The sequence below is a fragment of the Heterocephalus glaber genome, unplaced genomic scaffold, assembly GCF_053883595.1.
Source record: "Heterocephalus glaber isolate CG9 unplaced genomic scaffold, H.glaber_assembly_v1.0 deba00000071, whole genome shotgun sequence".
In the NCBI taxonomy this organism is placed as follows: domain Eukaryota; kingdom Metazoa; phylum Chordata; class Mammalia; order Rodentia; family Bathyergidae; genus Heterocephalus; species Heterocephalus glaber.
In genome coordinates, this window is record NW_028258137.1 from 26133496 (window position 1) to 26141784 (window position 8289).

The window sequence follows — 8289 nt, forward strand, 5'->3', positions numbered from 1 at the left end:
AAGAAAAAGGCAATAAATTAAAGTAACAGGAAATTTTCAGCAAGAAAGTGTAAAATGCTTTAACAGAGAAGAATACAAATATTCTGATACTTAGAAAATGAGGCTTAAACTTTAAGAGCTTCAGCTGCCTTTCAATATACCTTTTGTTTTAGTTACTTTTCTTATTGCTTAAACAAAGTATCTGACACCCAAAGTTAAAGGTGGAAGGATTTATTTTGGTTTACAGTTTGTAGAGGTTTCAGTCCATAGTCAGCTGGCTCCAAGGCTGGCACCATGGCAGAGGGACATCACAAAGAAGAAACAGTTCATGGCCTGGCAGGCAGAAGGCAGCAAACCAACAAAATAGTGATGAAGCAGCAACAATCACCAAGAAGAAGCAGCAGCAAGAGACAGGAGCAGCGCTCTTTCTGTTCTTATACTCCATCCAGGCTACCTGCCCTAGGTACCACTCACAGCCAGGGTGGGGCACCCTTAATCCCAGCATCACATCCTTAATCTCAGCATCACATACCCTAGATCCACCCAGCTCCAAAAAGCCCCACCTATGATGGCATGAGGCTTTGGGGGGGATATCTAGATACAAGCCATAACACCTTTATTGTAAAATACTTAGGAAATATGGATAAATAAGCAATAAATGTACTGACTGTTCATTATCTCACTCTCAAGAAATAAGTGTTAACATTTTGGTGGGTACCCTTTTCTCTTATGTTCCCAAATACACACCACTTTGTTCTTGAGTAACTGCATTCCTTTGCCAACATCTCTGATCAGTGGAGCCAGTGGTTGCTGTGTGCATGCAGGACAAGAAGGCTAGGGAATTAATGCTCCTCACCACCTGAAGGGCACCCCTTCATCAATGATTAATGTGAAGGCTTACATAAACACTCTAGCTTCGTTTATTTGGATAGAATGACTGAAGTTCTACAGTGTTTCCCAAAGTTTCCTAACAAGTTTCACCTGCCCTTCAGTTGCCCACAATGTTATCAGTGCTGATAATGACAACTTTATTAGTTTTCTTTCCTCCTGATCTTGGTTCCCCACTCTCCTGTTGGTCTATCTTGGGCCAACTACCACTAGACACTGTTGTATGATCTATATGTATGGATACAAAGAAGGAACTTTAGGGACCCACTATTTGGATTATGAAGTAAGACTTTAGAAATAATAAAATTCAGTTATGATTTATATTTGCTTCAAAGCAGCAGATCTACAGATATAAATGCTTAAATATATATGCTTAAAAGTTGTCTATATTATAGAGTCGAAACCTTTAAAGTATTTTAAAGTTGTAAATTATTTCATGATGATGAAAATTTAGAAAACCAAAACATTTTGAATGATTTTATTCTTTTTTTAAATGGGAAACTACGTGATGAAGAGGTAAAACCTGGATTTTTGCTGTTCTGAGTCATGCTTGTGCATATGATGTCCAACATCATGATCTAGATTTTGGGAGATACTTATATTTTTTTACCTGAAGTATAGTGCCACAAATGCAAAATAAAACACTATAAAACAAGTCAAGTATTATGAGTCTGCATTGCATTGTATCTGGTAATTACAGATTAATCCATGAATACAAATATTTCCACTTCCTCTATTGGAAGTACTATGGAAATACTTAGTTATTCAACATCCTTTTGCTTTTCTGGGACAACTAATAGCACTGTAGATATTACTGCATAAATACATTGCAAATGAGATGGCAGGGAGAAAAGAGTAAGGTGGGAAGAAGTTCTGCATTTTCTCAAATTGCTCAGATTATTTTTCCTATTATTGTTATTTTAGAAATTTTGCTAATTCACTCATTTTTCCTTTATACTGTTACTAACACTGTAGGAAAAGTCATTATTTCTCTCCTTGTAGGTAATTCACAAATTTAACTGACATCCAAGAGGAGGAAGTAACCTGCATGACCTGAACTAGAAAGAAAATAGATTCCTGAAGAAATCCTGGCACGGTGAAACCATCTGTCTAAGAATTTAAACTGGGAGGTTTGGAGTACAATTGTCTTCATTTTTCCTCTACCATACTAATGGCCAATTAATTGTTTCATTGTTTCCTTTCTTGCTCTCCATAAACCAGTTCTCCATTCAGGAGGTCTAGTAAATGTATAAATATTTAATTCAGATCCTTTTACTCTACTGCTGAAATTCCCATCCAGGGCAGCATTAAGAATCTAATTCCACTTCAAAACAATACACAAATCTCTTACACATCTGCATAGTCTGACTGCTGCAGACTTCTCAAATAGTAGTACATGTTCTACTCTCCCATTTACCTACTGCTATGCTTGGAACATCATTTGTCCCCTCCAGAATTCTTGTTGAAATTTGTTTGTCATTGTGGTAGTGTTGGTAGGTGGATATTTAAGAGGTGTTTGGATTGTGAGAGTTCTGACTTCATGAATGGATTGATCTGTTATCATGAGAATGGCTTTTATATACAAGTAAGCTCTCTGACATTCTTGCTCTGTCTCAACACATGATGGTCTCTGCCATGTTTTAATGTAGGAAGAAGATTCTCACAAGGTGAAAGGGCCATGCTCTTGGAATTTCCAGTCTCTAGAACTGACATAAACAAACCTCTATTATATTTAAATTATTCAGTCTCATTGGTGTAGGAAAAGATTTTATGAACAAAACCTCAGTTGAACTAGCACAAACAATCAACAAGTGGGATCTCTTCTTATTAAAAAGCTTCTGCACAGAAAGAGAAACCACCAGCAGTGTGAAGAGACAACCCACAAAGTGGGGAGAAATCTTCACCTGCTTTTCCTCAGACAAAGGTCTACTATCTAGAATATATAAAATTTAAAGACCCAATCCAAAAATGGGCATCTGAAATGAACAGACATTTCTCAGACAAAGAAGTAGAAATAGCAAATAAACATATGAAAAAATGTTCAACATCACTGGTCATTTGTGAGATGCAAATGAAAACACCTCACTCCAGAAAGAATGGCTGCTATCATGAAATTAACCAATAACAAATCCTGGCGGGGCTGTAGGGAAAGAGGAACACTGCTCCACTGCTGATGGGAGTGCAGACTGGTGCAACCACTGTGGAAATTAGTATGGAGATACCTCAAAGAATTAGGACTGGAAGTCCCATTTGACCCAGCTATTCCACTGCTGGGGATCTTCCCCAAAGAATTAAAAGAGTCATACCACAGTGATATATGTGCACCCATGTTCATAGCAGCACAATTTGTAAAAGCTAAAACTTGGAAGCAGCCCAATTGTCCATCAACTGGAGACTGGATAAAGAAAATGTGGTTTTCTTATAAAATGGAGTACTACTCAGCCATAAAAAAATGAGAAATTAGAGATATTTATGGCTAAGTGGATGCACATTGAGGCAATACTCTTAAGTGAAAGAAATAGGACACACACGTATAAATACCGAATAGTTTCTCTGGTGTGAGAAACTGAAACTGTAAATAAAGACTAAAAGGTATAATAGATAATATGAAATAGGAAGAAAAGGGGCAAAGGGGAAGGGGAAGTGGGAGGGCTAGGGGAAAGGAAAGAAGGGAATGGAATTAATATGAGAAAATGAAAAAAATGGAAACAAAGTCTTTGTCAATAGGGAGGAATGGAGGGGTTAAAGGGAGGGCAGGGGAAGGGGGAAAAATAAGAACCAAGAGAGACTATGTAAAGGTGCAAATTTCCAATGATGAAAGTCATTGTATTGTATACCTAAAATGCACCAATAAAATAATATTTAAAAACTTATTCAGTTTCTGAAATTGTTATAGCAACAGAAACAGCCTAAGACTCCCACTCTACTTCAGCTACTCCACTTGCATCCAGATCTTCACAAGCCCTGTGCTAGCTAGTATTAGGATCTACACGTTTGTTGCTTCATCACTCTAAAATTATCCTCCCTATGACATTCATATGTCTGGCTCTTCCTTCAATCTTCAGTGTAATTTTTACCCACCCACCCTCTCCACATTACTTAAGATGTATCCTTAATCCATTATTTCCTGTCTTTACATCTTGAGCCCTTCACAGTGTTTATTGTATGTAATATTAGATAATTGTTTATTTGCTTGCTTAAACTTCTTTACCAAACCATACTTCAGGCTCCTTAAGTGTAGAGAATCTGAACATTTTTTCACTTAGTACCAAGCATGACATGTAATAGACATCACAATCAATATTTTTTTGAATTAATAGATAAATAAATCATGTAGCATTTGAGGGTGAGGTTTTCAAAAAGAATTTGTCAAGAAAATGAAAAAGTAAAAGGAATTGACCAATTTATCTACAATGTAAGAAAATGCTAAATTTATGATTCTATTTTTCTGGTGTGACTATTTTCATTAGTGTTACCTCTTATATGAGCTCCAGTTAGACTGTACTGGTGTTAAAAATTTAGCTTTTTTAGAATCAGTTTGGTAACTATTGTTATACTCTGATTTTCAAAAGAATTTAATGAAAACACGATATTTGGGAGAAAATTAATTAAGAGACAGCTAGGAATGAAATAAATGGCTGCATGTGCTATTGTATGAAAATACCCTTAAATATCAAATTTATTAAAACATCTTACATTTGTATAGAAATTTAAGAGTTTAGGTGTATAATGGAATTTGGAATTTTAGCATCATTTCCAGAATCAAGTTGTTTCTTTTATGAACTTATATTCACTTAATTCATATTTCATACCACAAAGAAGCTTCAAATTCCTCTTATTTTAAATGGGGAATAGAGGGGTTTTATCATACTTCTGATTACTAGATGATAACCTACCTACATTTGTTATTACTTACTGTTTAATCTCAAGTCAGTATATTCAGTTTATTCCAGCCATAAGTCTGATTTGTTTACCTGTTATTGATCAAAATATTTATTTTTAAACATATCAGAATTTTTCAAAGTGAAAGCAACCATCGTATAGTACTAAAACCTTAGCTTTTATATTTCAAAGAAATAATTTTCTTCTCTAGATTTAAAAAATAGTTTTGTAGCATTTTAAACAAGTATTTTAGTTCAAATTTTCATTCAATTTTATGTCTTTATAATTGTCTCTCCTCAATTTGGTAAGTTGTAAAATAACTTAAATAGTACATGTAAGTATGCATAATCATAGTGATGTAAAATACTGTGTATGGGTTTGTTTGTATGCATACACATAAGTAAATTTGCATAGCCAGGGATTTTTTTTCTGTATAAAACATTTTGTATAGTTTACTTTCAATAATGGTAGTGTATAATAAAACCATGTTCAGTTCCATTAATAAAAAGCAACTTAAAAATAGGATTTAGATGTTATATGGAAAAACAGTGAATAATGGTAAACATTTTTCAAGGACCTAGACTTTCCCAACCTGGTCTTGTGATTAGCTGGGAAATATAAGTGGATTATTGGGCATGGTATAAAAAAGAGCTTCCTTTACACACTCTTTGTGATCAAAATATCATCGAGGTAACTGAGTTGATGACGTTTTCTTTATGCATGTGATACATCTATTGCTTAACATTAGTATTTTTTTTCCTTCAGTTTGTGTAGCACATGAAATTGGGAAAATAAATCATTATCTCAATTGAAAAATCATTTTGCAATAATAAAGTGTGATCTTACTTATTTTTGTTATCACTTCTATTCAAACTATCAGTACTCACTATAGGTAACGTGTCCTTGGCACCGGGGCTGTGTCAGGCCAGGGTGACAGTGAGTTCCTGGTGCAGCGAGCATGAGAGTTGGTGCCCCAAGACCTGTGGGCAGCCAAGGCGTGGCTGATCACGGCCCGCACCCTGTACCCGGCGGACTTTAACTTTCAGTATGAGATATACACCATCTAGAGGAACGCAGAGCGGACGGCCACTGAGGGGAGGCTCCTGTATGACATGTTTATGAATTTCCCAGACCAGCCAGTGGTATGGAGAGAAATCAGCATTATTACATCAGCATTAAGGAATGATTCACAGGATAAACAAATCCAATTTTTAAGAAGTTTATTTGAAACTCTTCCTGGCCGGATCCAGTGTGAAATGTTATTAAAGGTCACGGAACAATGCTTCAACACATTGGAATGATCAGAAATGTTACTCCTAGTTTTGAGGCGCTTCCCTGAAACAGTAGCGCAACATGGATTTGGCCGTGGGGAGGTACTATTAGAAGCTGAAACTCTTGAAGAGCAAGAGTCACCTGTTAACTGCTTTAGAAAATTATTTATTTGTGATGTACTTCCTCTAATAATTAACAACCATGATGTTCGACTGCCTGCGAATTTATTATATAAATATTTGAACAAAGCAGCTGAATTTTATATCAACTATGTCACTAGGTCTACTCAAATAGAAAATCAGCATTAAGGTGCCCAAGATGCATCTGATTTAATGTCACTCAGCAAATGTAGCTCCCAGAAGTATGTCATAGAAGGACTGACTGAAAAATCATCTCAAATTGTGGACCCTTGGGAGAGGTTGTTTAAAATTTTGAATGTTGTTGGAATGAGATGTGAATGGCAGATGGATAAAGGAAGATGAAGCTATAGTGATACATTACAGAGGATGAAGGATCTCTGCAGATACATGAACAACTTTGATAATGAAGCACATGCAAAATATAAAAACCAAGTGGTTTATTCCACTATGTTGGTCTTCTTTAAGAATGCATTCCAGTATATCAACAGCATACAGCTGTCTCTCTTCCAAGGACCTAATTCTCCAACCTGATTAAGGCTATCTCTAAAAAGCGAACAGCCAACATCATAGTAAATGGTCAAAAACTGAAAACTTTCATGCTAAAATCAGGAACAAGACAAGGATGCTCACTATCACCACTCCTGTTCAATATTATTCTGGAAACATTAGCCACAGCAATTAGAAAAGAGAAAGAAATAAAAGGAATAAAGATACGGAAGGAAGAAGTGAAACTGTCATTATTTGCTGATGATATGATACTTTACACAGAAGACCCAAAAAACTCTACCAAAAGACTTCTAAACTTAATTGATAGATTCAGTATAGTAGCTGGATACAAGGTCAACACTCAAAAAACATCCTTCTTGTACACAAATAACAGATTCACTGAGAGAGAAATTTGGAAACCATTACTTTTACAATTGCATCCCAAAAAACGAAATATCTTGGAATCTAACAAAGGAAGCAAAAGACCTCCACACTGAAAACTACAGCACTCCAATAAAAGAGATCAAAGAGGATATAAGAAAATGGAAAGAAATCATTTGCTCCTGGGTTAGAAGAACAAATATAGTGAAAATGGCCATACTTCCAAAACTACTATACAGATTTAATGCAATGCTGATTGAAATTCCAACAATATACTTCACAGAACTAGAGAAAACAATCCAAAAATTCATTTGGAACTAGACAAGACCTAGAATAGCAAAAGCAATTCTGGGCAACAGAGACATGGCTGGGGGTATCACAATCCCCAACTTGAAACTATACTACAAAGCTACTGTGAGAAAAACAGTATGGTATTGCCAAAAGAACAGACCTGAGGATCAGTGGAATAGATTAGAAGATGAAGAAACAACTCCAGACATACTCTGCCTCCTCATCTTTGACAAAGGAGGCAACTACCATCATCGGAGGAAAGATAGCCTATTCAATAAATGGTGTTGGACAAACTGGATTTCAACCTGCCAAACATTAAAACTAGACCCATACCTATCACCATGCACTAAACTAAGATCAAAGTGGAAGAAAGATCTGAGTAGTAAGACAAAAACACTAAACTTGCTGGAAGATAATTTAGGTAGAACTCTTGAAGACACTGGCATAGGAAAAGATTTCATGAACAAAACCTCAGTAGCACAGGAACTAGCACAAAAAATCAACAACTGGGACCTCACCTTATTAAAAAACTTCTGCATTGCAAAAGAAACCACCAACAGAGTTAAGAGGCAACCTACTATGTGGGAAAACATTTTTAGCAGGTGTACCTCAGACAAAGGACTGCTATCTAGAATATATAAAGAATTGAAAAAATCAGACACCCCCAAATTCAAAGACCCAATTTAAAAATGGGCATCTGAATTGAACAGACATTTCTCAGACAAAGAAGTAAAAGCAGCAAATAAATATATGAAAAAAATGACATCACTGGTCATTCAAGAGATGCAGATGAAAACAACACTGAGATTCCACCTCACCCCAGAAAGAATGGCTGCTATCCAAGAATCAACCAATATGAAATCCTGGGGTGGGGAGGGGAGAAAGGAACTCTTCTCCATTGCTGGTGTGAGTGCAGGCTGGTGCAACCACTGTGGAAATCAGTATGGAGATACCTCAAAGAACTAGGACT

The 8289-nt window shown here is 36.0% G+C and overlaps 1 pseudogene; it reads left to right on the forward strand.

Moving 5' to 3' along the window:
* Positions 1 to 5651: 5651 nt before the first annotated feature.
* Positions 5652 to 6692, forward strand: LOC101706583 (integrator complex subunit 10 pseudogene; annotated as a pseudogene).
* Positions 6693 to 8289: the final 1597 nt, after the last annotated feature.